Below are 12415 nucleotides of genomic sequence, written 5' to 3' on the forward strand. Positions count from 1 at the left end.
GGGCTCGGGGGGAACGAGCCGCCCACAGCAGCAGCTGCCGGGCCGCGGAGCCCGGGCTCCACTCTCGTCTACCCCGCCAAGTGAACGGGTGGGACTGGCAGCTGCCTCTGCCCGCAGCACTGCGGACCCCGAGCCGAAAACATTCTGTGAGAAGAAAGCTCCATATTAACCTTTAATGGCATATGCTGCAGCCCAGGTGCGAGGGACTAAACTTTTATAAACTTTTACCTTGGGCGAGGAACTAAACTTTCATAAGCACTAGGACGAATATTTAAACTACACACAGAGAACCCACAGGAAGGATAATGAGAGGTTTTAGTTTATTTATTTTACTGCATCAAGCTGTGCTATTATGACCATTTGTAGAAATAAGCATAAATCTGTACCTGAATATTAACTAACGACACATTCAGTCAGTCACTCAGTTTAGTTTTCCCAGCTGGAAATTATTTTCAGTGTGTCCTGACCCTGTTAAATAGTCACTTGATTTGGCCCATGATGAGAGTAAGCCGCTGAGAAGACATTAAACCGCAACAAGGTACTGTTATACAATACAACTGGTGGTCCAGGAAGCTCTAAGAAGATATTCCATCATCAATGTAGTCTCATTGCAAAAGAGCAAAAGATAAGCTACTCCTACAATTCAAGTTAAAAAGAAAAAAAAAAATAGTAGGAAACTGTAAATGAGACAGTGTCTCAGTCAGAGGTAGAATTAGCATCTCCAGGGGTTTAGTTTGTATGTGCAACAGTCATACCAGAAAAGCAGGTCGGAGTACCCTGTGGTTCATATCTTTATCCAACCCTTTTGAGACTGAATTCTGAGGTTTAACTGTGTTTCAGTGGTAACATTTTCTTGATTTCTTTCTGTTACAGTTTTAAGGAGGGAAAGGAAGTGCTTTATGTGTCACATTTTTATGCACAGGTTTAATTGCAACCAGAAACTCATAGCTGTCAAACCATTAATATAGCATAATCATAACTGAAACATCACTTGTTCGTTATTAGAGGCCTTGACAATTCCATTAGCAGGAGGATGCTTTCATTCCTGCATTTTGCAGATTCTCTTTTTTTGCCAGTTTACAAGTTTAAGCTCTTTATCATTTTCTTGAGAGATCACATCTGAGTTAGTTTGATCTGAATCTGATTTTCTCTGAGGATTCTCAGATCTTTATGTCAAGATGTTTTAGGAATGATAATGTCCATGTTCTAGAAGTACTCTTCAGTACACTGAATTATATTACTCATTTTAGCACTATATTGCTCATTTTAGCACTAAAACATATGACTAATATCCACAGGGAAGAATTAAAGCTCACAGCAAAGACAAACTAGAGGTCTGCAGGTGTGGAATTTCATAATCAAAAGCTAAAGGATGATGATTTTCACGGTTTCACACCTAAATGGACAGCCGGTGTTGAGACTTCTGACAGTCACATTCCTGAAGCTATGCTTCTTTCAAAACAGTAAGTCTCTGCTGGCCAGGCATCTGTCAGTCATGCAGGGAAGAGTCCTTGCTGTCCTTAGAAAGGGTTGGTCATTGCTGTGTTGCACTCTTCCAACCATTTGCTTTCTGTCTTAGGGTTTTGCACTGATTCATAGCAGCGTTTTTCCCTTTTGATTCCTTAAACTTCTAACTAGCTACATCTCAAAACTACTAGCATCTGTTTTGCCTTCCTTGTGTTTCATGTCTCTGTGTACTTGCTCACAATGGACCAATCTTTTTCTGAAGTTTCTCAGAGCTATCAGAAATAGATCTTGGATCACAAACAGCTGAAACGCACAGAAGGGCTATACTAACTCCGTTAGACAGTGCTAATGAGGGACTGCAGACCCTTTTCACAGGTCATAGCTGTGAATGCTCTTTCTGAGCACTGTCTCAGGTTCAACAGGCTTCAACACCAATAAAAAACACCAGTCAGTACGATTTTCTGTTACCCTTGCCCTTCCCTGCAGTGAAAGCAGACAGGCAAAATAGCTTTAGAACAGGCTCATACAGGTATTTTGGGAAGTATGATGCCTGGTAGGAGCAGTCAAAATACAGGGCATATGGGAAGATCTGTTATCATCCAGGTTGCTCTAACATGTTCCAGAAATAAAGAATGGTGCTAAAGGTACAGAAATCCAGATCTCCAAAACTACATTTTATGATCTGTCAGGGCAGCTGTGAAGCATTTGACACAAAATAATTATGGGCTTCACAAAATAACTATTTGTTTCATTGGCAGTTATGTTTTGAACTTCCTCCAAAAATTGTGTCAAACATTCAGTGTTGAAAGGTGCCAGATGATAATAACATTTGTGCTTTTTTAAACCAGGGTGAAATGAGTATAAAGAACCAAATTCTGTCCATTCTCATAATCCATGCTCCTGGAACCATTTGGGTAAGTAGAGGAGGTAGGATTGGACTCCTTGAGCATATATGAAGTCATAAATGATGAAACAACTTTGGTGTCTGAAAAATAAACTTACTGGAATAGCTTGATTTTTCAGACATAGGCCAAATCATAAATTATGTTTACATCTTAGTAAGAAAACTGTTAAAGAATCTCATTAAATCATACAAGTGAATAAATTACATGTGATATGTAGACTGACAATCTGATGAAAGAGAAATTATGTTCCATTCCATGTTGTTTTGGAAAGCAAAGTGATGTGGAAATACCCTAAGAAGGGAGGATTCAGATGTGCCTAACCCACTAAGCCAGAGCAGCAATACCAATTATTAAAGAGTGGTTACAAACATAGACAGGAAATACACTGAGATTGACCCTAGAAAATGCAAACTAATATATCCTAGAGAAAACTGGTGCCTAGTGACAGCAAGAAGCTGGCTGTCAAACTGTGCATCTGAAGGACATGTGGGTGATGGGAGACACCTAATTAGGCAGCACTTTGCAATACTATTCGGCAAGGAAAAGCTGTCTGCTTCAAGCATGAATTTTCCTCTTTCCTTACTGTTTTAGTTTGGTAATATCTTAAATGTTATATCTCTTTCCTGAAAGATGCATAGTGATTTAAATTTAAGATGATCATCTCAACTTTCTGTGATTTTTTTTTTGCCATTTATACTTGAAATTCTGAAGTGAATATTTCCCATCACTCTGTAACAGAGGGAAGAACAATGCAGGGGTTCTTCATGGCTTTTCAAGGGAACTGAGCCTATTTGTGATTCTTAGTTCATGACTGTTTTGACTATTTAAGGTATCTCTGGCTAGAAGAATGAGTGACAGCATGGGCACAGAGAGAAAGATCAGGTAGTTAGGAGCTCTACCACAAAAATATGGGTAGCAAGAGTAGCTTAAAAACGTATTGATTTAATGTTCTCAAGTGTATTTTCCTCAGAGACCTGGATGAGATTTTCATGTCATGATTTGGAGAGGGGTACTTTAGCTGCTAAAGTACCTGCATTTATTTACCTTGGGGAAAACTAGAAGTCCTGTGATGCCACCATAGTGTTCTGCTGGTGTTATATTAGTGTACCTCTGATATTGTAACTATTTATTATTGATATATATATTATTGGTATAAGGCAATATGCTTAAGAACTCCTCCCATGGACAAGATGCCTACTGGATGGGATCCCTGTAACTACAAAACAAAAATGTCTCCTGTAGTAAAGTCTGATATTGCAATGCTTCATCATGTTGAGTCATTTCTTACGCCATAAATTCAAGTCCATCGAGTCCAATAGAATTGTTAATAGGAAAAGCAATTTTTCAGTGTAAGATATCTAATTCCAATTGAAATTATTTTTATGTAAAACTGAAAGTTATCTTTATTTTAAATTTAATCAGATGAAACAGAAATCACGGTTTTATAGACTCCCAGGGCTGTGCAGCATGGATGGTGGTGCAAGTCCAGACTGAATGGGAAAAGATGAACTTGGAGAAAGAGAATTTCTCCTTAATCTTTCCATTCATTCTGGGAAGGAGATGTGTCAACAATTCATAAAAGAAATCACTTCCAGTTGCAGGTCTCTTCATGGAAAATGAATTGATTATGAAACACCACATGTTATTTGCCCCATCACAAACCCTTGGTCCAAGAGGAAATATTGGATAAACTGCTGGTGCTCTATCAGCAGACCAAGGGATGCAGCCTGGGAAGAGAAGAGAGGCAAACAGGTGGGGTTCCTACCAGCTTGCATAGCTGAGCAGATGTCTCCATCTGCAGCAACTATGATCACAAGGAAGAACTCAACCTACTGATCCTTGGAATGTACTAATGTACTTCACCAACAGTACAAGCACAAGCGCTATTTTTTTTTCACATCAAGTTTATTTTAGGAACTCAGGTGTATAATCTCTGCTATATATCAGTTACTTTGCTATTAATAGCAATGATCAGAGATGCTTTGAATTAATGATTTACTTCTAATGTGTTTTTTAACCTTAAAATAAACACAAAATTTAATTTTAGCTGTACCTTCACAGTAACTAGAGGAAAATATGATCCATGCCTTGAGCAAGTCTCTCAAGGAAAATTTCAATGCACTTTCCAGTTACCCCATAGAAAATTTTTAAATGCTGGACATCAGATATATTACAACATTAGTATATCCAAATAGCATGCAGGCTAGGTTGATGGTAATGTGTCAAAATACCATGTCAAAGGAAAAAATTTTTTAAAAAAGTAGATCTTTAAACTTTTCTGGGAATAATGGGAGAACATGAAAAGACTAAACATTGCCAAATTTTACACTTGATTTTAAAATATTTGTACATATTTCTACTAATTCTGTTTCCACTGTATTAGGAGCTGAGGGTATTAAGAATTTCACATATGGGATCTGTGTCATGTGCATATTGACAGCAGTTCAGTGTATTTGGCAAGTCATCATTCATATAACACTTACCTACACTTTGCAATACAGATTTCCATATACGAGATTTCCAAGATCTGCAGTAACAAAAATCTCTTCCACTTTTCACTTGGTTGGTATAATTTTGTATCACCTTTGCTGGGTTTGAAAGTTAATGACCTTATTTCTTTATATCCCCTTTTCTTTTTTTTTTTCCTGTCTTATCTTAAACAAACACCATGATACTAATTGTGGAGTAGCCAATCCAAAACAGTAAATTAGGGAGTCACGTTGCATAGCACAACCACTTCTCTGTTTAATTTTATCACAACAGTGGAGGCTTCCAGTTCACAAATGCTAATGGAAAAGAGACTGTTCCTCTCTGGATGCGTAGAACAGACCCCAATACACCGTGTAATTTTATTATGTAATCAATGGACAGTAGACTTCTCAAATATATTGCAACTGTAGATTTATGGAATGAACACCTGTTGTTACTGCTTATATAAAGATAATGTACACAACTTGATGTATAGTGGTGATCTATATGTTGCCTGCAATGTGTTTTTATCAAAAAATACCTATTAGTAGTCCCTTGCTTCCTACTGGTGCCTGGCATAAGGTTAGGTGGAGAAAAGGACTATTTGGTTACAAGCAAGACTCATGCTTTCTGTGTCCTTGGGTGAGGAATTGGGAAATTTCATGGATACTTGTGTGTCTGAAGCACTTAACAGAAAACAGAGGTCCAATGCAAAGGTAGGTTTTACATATTCCATATGTACCAGCTGATTCCTGCCTGCACATGTATCTTCTTTGTCTCTGCTGTGCTTCTGTGTTTTGGCAGATCTTGCCATCACAGGAGAGGACAAGGTGACCGCACACACTTGTGTGGGCTTGTGAAAGAGCACCACTATTATCCTGGGGTCAACTCAAACCCGTGTCCTTGCTGAGGTGAATGGTTACAGCTTTTCTGTAATGCAACAGTACAACAGCAGTCTTTCCAAGCCTTGGGGCCTGGATCCATGTTCTTTTACAGCTTCCTTGAATTGCTCACATGAAGTGTGCTGTCCTCAAGCAAGCATTGCTCTTGCCTGCTGTAAAGGTCAGGAAAGGCTTATTCAAAGAAACAGCCTGCGTGCAAACAACACACCTCAATGGTATCATTGCTTTAATCAGGACAATAATTTGTCAGCCTGCCTGTCCTCTCTGATACACAGAGAGAATCTTCTTTAGCTCTCTTATGATAATAAAATCTTAAGTATTCTTGCTAGAAATTTGTATTAAAAATGGCTGTTATGTTATTCATTCTATAGCTTGTCTTTAGATAATAAAGTATTAATCAGCATGGTAGAAACATGAGAATAACAAGAAGCTTTCTTAGAGTGTCTGATAGGAGGGATAGCTGACAACTTTCTTCTTTTAGTTTTTTGAGACATTTTTCATATACTTTTAAAGTTACTGGTCTTCATGGGATCATGAGAGAAAAGTCCTGCTTAATTAACTTAATTTCCCTTTATGACAAAGTCACCCATCTAGTTGACCAAGGGAAAACAGTAGATGTGAGATTATTTTTATTTTGGCAAAGCTTTCAATGCAGTCTCTCACAGTATCCTTCTGGACAAAATGCCCAGCACACACAGCTGTATGTATCCATAATACATAAACAGTATGATTTTATACTGTTGTAGTTTGAGTTTCTTTTCCCAAGAAAGGCAGCCAATTTAGGCAGTAACCTGCCTGAGGACTATTCAGGTTTTCAGATGGAGAAATTTTTTTACAGGGCACATGTAGCCCTTAAGCAAGTGGCTTGGGAAGTTGTTGCTGTTCCTATATTCTCACCAGAGATGGAGGGACAGATTACAAGAGTGCTTCTAGGCCACTGTCATGCCAGGTAAGATGGATTTGCATAAACCCTCTCAAGTTCATTAGGGGCACTAAACTCTGATTGAAGGGTAATTACTCTTTCAACCACTCTACCAGGACCACAAGCCTCAGGGCAGGTGACTGGAAGCTGTTCATTGTGACCATGTGGTAATTTTATTCTTTCCCTTTTTTTCCTAATAGAATCTTTTTCAAACTTGTCTGTGTTAAACCAGTAAGTTGTTCACGTTCTCAGAAATCTTGAGGATGTCTCCTTCCTTCTCTTCACTCTTATCCTTAGGTGTATGTCCCAGGATTTTTTGCAGAAAATTTGAACATATTTAACTTCTTGGAAATTCCACCTCTCGATTTCAAGGTCCATTAGAGGACACAGGTATGGGAATTGACATTTTGACTCAAATCCATGAGAGGCAATTGAATATTCTGATGTGCAGTAGGTATAACTTTGGATTTTCGGTTCTGACTCTTCATTGTGCAGCTACTCCCTACTACTAAAATATGTACACAAACACAATGTAACATTAAGGACCCCTAATGATTTTATTAGCAACTTAATTATTTTTTCAGGATAAGGGCATTGTGAAGGGACCTTTCATGTGTTAAGAACTTTTCCAACTAATCTGTGAAGGCAAAGTCAGCTGGGCTTTGTGAATCAGGGTATTTCTAGATATTAGTAAGAAAGGGATTTTAATCATGTGACAGGCTTGATTTTTTTTTTTTAATTGAATTACATAATTAAACAAATGCAATACTAACAGTATTGAGGCTCTCCAGCTTTAGCCCGCTCACAGCAAGTTACTGGAGCCAGGTCCTGTAGCCACTGAAGGGAGAGAGAACTTTGCCAGGGACGTCTGTTGTGCAAGCTTTGTCCTCAAATGAATGCATGTACACATAAGGAGTCTTACAGCTCATGCAAATAGGGGAACTGATGAGTGGGCAAGCTGCTTACAGCACTTTCACTGATTCTACATATGGACACAGTATGTGGGAAAATGTTTGCACCACCTGCTCAAATTAACTTACTGTTCTTTGCCTTGAATGATCCCCTGGGGAATCAGTGGAAAGCAGGAAACACCCAGCTCTTTCAGACCCCAGTTCAATTTCTTGTAGGAAAAGCTGTTAATGTTTATGTACACCCCAAGGCTTGTGAGAACGGAGGAATTTAACAGTAAAAATCCCATTGTCAAACCAGGGCTTTCAGTACAACTTTAAATCAAGTATCTGGACCCTTCGTTCTATTTCTTGTATCCACATCTCACGTTGATATCAGCAGTGATTTTCAGTGCTTCATTAACTGGTCTTTATCTTCAACTCATTTGTTTACTTATTTGCAGGGATTAAAACCCATAATGCCATACAGCTTTCAAATATGAGGCAGACAAGTGTGTATTACAGATTGGGAACTGGCATTAGCCCAGATTTTCTGCTCTGTAGCTCTAATCCAGTCAGTTATTAGCTGAAGACAACACTGTGCAGTTTAATTGTTTATGTGTAGGAACAAGACCACAATAATAGCTCTGTTGTCTCTCATTGTCTTCCAAAGCTTATGGGGATTAGGCTTTGTTGTGAGACTTCTGTTTTCCGCTGGTGAGCAGAAAAATTAATTTGTGCAATCCTGGGCTTCCTCACTGAGGTACATCTCTGTTTTGCCTTCTTTTCCAGCCTTTCCTGTAGAGAAGCACAGGCTCTGATTTGCCTCCTGGACACGGAAAGCCCAGAGCCAGTGTCACACATCCACCTTGCTGTCACAGCAATGCCATGTTGCTCACTCCACATGCCTCCCACACAATCTCACAAAGAGCCCTGTGCCAACGCAGCTTCTGTACCTCTGCCATCAGCACCGTCCTCCTCCACATGCACTCCGTGGACTGCACACCTGCCTTTGCCCATGCCACAGTCACCAGCACAGCGACTAGGGCCGGACCCAGGCTGTCAAAGCCTTGCTCACAGTCATCTGCTTCCCTTCACAGCAACCAGTCATGATGAACTGCCCCCACATCTCATGCAAATTTTAAGGGAAAATTGTAAAGTCCAGAGACAGTTGAATTAGTTCTGTGTGTGGTTTGGTTCTTCTGATTTATCAAATCAGCTTTGTTGGAGCCAGTTCCAGCCAAGTGCAGCAGCTCTATCGCAGAGGCAGTGTAGAAGGAACAGCTCCTAGACCTCCCCAGCCTCAGGAGCAGATACACCAGTGCACGGAGGTCACTGGGTCTGGATGGCACTCTTGACATGGCAGGCTGCCATCTCTCTGCTGCCCGAATGACACAACAGCCGTATCCCTTCTGGGTGCAGCAGAATCGCTCTCTGACTTCACTTGTAGCTTGTTTAGCTGATGCTGTTTCAAAGCAACGTGAATATAGGCCATACTCCCGATCCGAGGGAGTGAAGCACGCTGGAGGTGGCCCTCGGGGTGCCTTTCTGAGCGATAACAAACAGGCAGCTGGTGAGATCGAAATGACAGAAAACTGCGTCTCCTCCGGGGAGGACGGTCAAAGAAATTCAGCGGAGCTGCTAGTCATTCTGCCTCTCTTTCTTCTTCTGCCTAGCAGTCTGAGATGGATGATGTGTCCCAAAATCAGGCCAGAGAGGAAGGCTCCGGCAGGGGGCTGTGGAGGCTGTGGGGTGTCCCCCGCAGCATCCCCGAGGGGCGCTGGCGGAGCGCGGCCAGCAGGGGGCGCCCCAGCCCCGCGACAGCGCCGCTCGCGGCCCCGCCCCCGCGGGACCGGCCCAGCCCCGCCCCCTGCTCCCCGCGCGCTGGGCTCCTCCACTGCTCCCCGCCCCCTGCTCCCCCCTGCTGCCCCAGCCCGCCCGTGAAACCCCCCCTGTGTATCCCCATCAGCCATGGTCACACCACCCCCTCCCTGCTCCCGGGCTGGAAACGCCAGGGGTGGTGGGCAGGGGTTCTGCTGATCTGCGGAGTGCCCAGCAGTGATGGGTCCGGGTGCAGTACCGAACCCAGCCAAGAATCCGTGAGGCTGGGAATCACGGAGAAAATCTTAAGGCTCACTAATCTAGGGAAGTCAAGAGAAGACGTGACAATGTTTAAACAGGTGAAGGCTGCTACAAAGAGAAAGTTGTCCTCCAGTCCTACAGAGCACGAGCTACTGTGCTTGGATACAAGAAAACACCAGTTTAGGTCAGATGCTTGAATAACATCTCTAATAGGGAAGGTTTTTTTTTTTTGGGTGGTTGTAGTGATTTGTTCTGTATTACAAGTTCTTAAGAACCTGTTGTGACATGGACAGACATATGGCCATCCAAGAAACAGCCTGGTACCTTCCCTGGCAATCTGTTCAGGTGCTGATTCAAATGTTGCACTGGGTCTCTATTTGCTACAAACTGAAGACAAGGATCACTGAAGACAATCGAGCTTTTCTGGCTGATGTCACCATTACTCCTATCAGTTCTTAAGAAACCTCATGTAAAAATAACTTCTTGAGAAAGAAGAGAGCAGAATGAATGGAAGATGAAGGCAGGAGGGAGGGAAGAAAAGAAGGAAAGAGAGGAAGGGAAGGCAGGCAGAAGTGCACTTAGCTTCCCCTCCTCTTTTCTAGCCCTGGAAATCCCAAAAATTCCTGGAAATCTCTATGCCTAAGAACAGTGGCATGTTCATGAGGAGCCTTTCTGGTACATTACACAACAAACTTACTTCAGATATACTGTACTGTAGCTGGTAACCATTCCATGAAGCTCAGTTTCAGTATAAAAAAGAAGTGCATTTTTAGTAGAGCTGAAACACTGAAGAAATCTGGGAGTCATCTACCATGCCCTTTCTTCACTACTGGCATTTGCCATTGATCTCAAAACAATTCCACATCAATAGCAACATTTAAAGAAGATATCCAATGTATTAAATGTTAAGAACAGGATTTACATGTCACATTAGGCTTCTCAGAAGACACCAGTTACCCATCTTGCAATTGCTAATTAATGGAGTGTTCAGTTACCACAACTCTCTCATTCATAACTCACAGTGGAGCAGAAGATGATTTACAGTCATGCAGGCTCTTGCAGAGACACCACAGTTGTCAGAGGGATCTCTGGCACAGTCCTGGCACAAAGGCACCTCCAAGACCTCCTGCTGGCAGAGGTCCTTGCTTTTGATAAACTTCCCCCCATTTCAGCCCTCCCTCTCCACTTTCAGAAGTGTTGTGCACCAGAGACCAAGCTAAAACAGCAGAATCTCCAGTCACACTGTTTCACATCAGCAGACCTGCATCTTACTTTGGTCCCATGTAAAGACATGTTCAACCATCACAGTCCTTGCTAAGCCAGCAAAGGAAACACTGCCCGAAGTAAGTATACACAAAAGTACCAACACTGTTGACATAATCAGGGTGCAGCACCACAAGCTGAAATGAAATCAGGCCAGCAAGGTTCACGGTATCCCCAAAAGCACAGGGTTTGTCAATCAGATCAGATCAGGTGAGGCCTTTCCTGCAGGCTAAGGCAGTGTTCCCATGCTCTGACCAAGAAATCATTGAACTTTTGCAGCTGAAGCAGTGGGAAACTTGGGAACAGATCTGTAATTTGTCAAGGGACTCACAGAGTTTGAACAAAACACCATTGGTGGTATAGGAGGAAATAGTCAAAAAAATACTGAACTGTCACTCTGTATCAACTTGAACCAAACACATGACACTGCAAATAGCTGGGGCTTGAGTATAAGCTTGGCACACACTGATACTTGAGCAAATCTGAGGATAAAATCTGTGGTCAGCTGTGTAAGGGACATTATTGCAACTTGATAGTCAGGCTGCTGAGCCTAAGGGCCTCTCGTCTGCTGTTTAGCCAAGGTTCACAGGGCTATACCTGCTACAGGACAGCCCTGTGGTGGATTTCGTGCCATGGAAAGCTTGTGGCTGGGCAAGGCTGATCTGGAAGAGGTGGGATTAGAAGCAGACTCAGAAGCAAGCAGCTGTGCTCAGGGGGAGCAGCTCCATCTAGAATGACACTATTTAAAAGGCCAATGTTCTTGGATGCCAATAAAGTCATCAGGCACACTCCCCAAAAGCATCAACCAAATTCTTCTAATGTAGCAGTGTCCCATCTTTCTTGGTGGCTTTCACTCACCAGTTGTGGGGGGAAAAAAACCAAACTTATTTGAAATCAGTGTATAGCACTAGATTAAAATGCCCAAAGTGAAATTTTCTTCCTTTTATGCCAGACACTGGATGGTTCTTCCTCAGAATTGAAGATCTGTGTAGCTTGCACCTTATTTGATTTGGTGTGTTTTGATCATTCACACATTAAAAGCCTGCTCTGTGCTTTTACAGCAAGTGGAAACAGGAAGTAAATCTCGTTTTTTGTCTCAACATGTCTGGACTTGATTTCCACATACCACATACTTGCAAAGCTCAGCCTAATCCTAAACTAACCCAGGATGTACAGTAAGAAAAAATCAGAAAACAAGCCTTCACATCTGTTCAAATGAAACTGTATTTAGACAACAAATGTGTGTTCAGACTAAATGGGTGTTTAAGCCATACTGTCATTGAACTTATGTTGTGACTTATCAGAAATGGAACAGAGAAGCAGGAAAGAAACAATTCCAGGACACAACTGGTTGTTATAACCAAGTCTTGACACATTAAAACAAATGTTTTCTTGACCAGTAAAGTATTTGTATGTGTCAACCTAGTAATTTGGAGTATCACCAAATGCCCCTTGTACTTAAACAGGTGGTGTAACACAGTTTTTTAATGTTTTGTGGGTGAAACATTTAACCCTTTT

Source organism: Cyanistes caeruleus, chromosome 4 (genome assembly GCF_971803275.1).
Source record: "Cyanistes caeruleus chromosome 4, bCyaCae1.hap1.1, whole genome shotgun sequence".
Lineage (NCBI taxonomy): Eukaryota > Metazoa > Chordata > Aves > Passeriformes > Paridae > Cyanistes > Cyanistes caeruleus.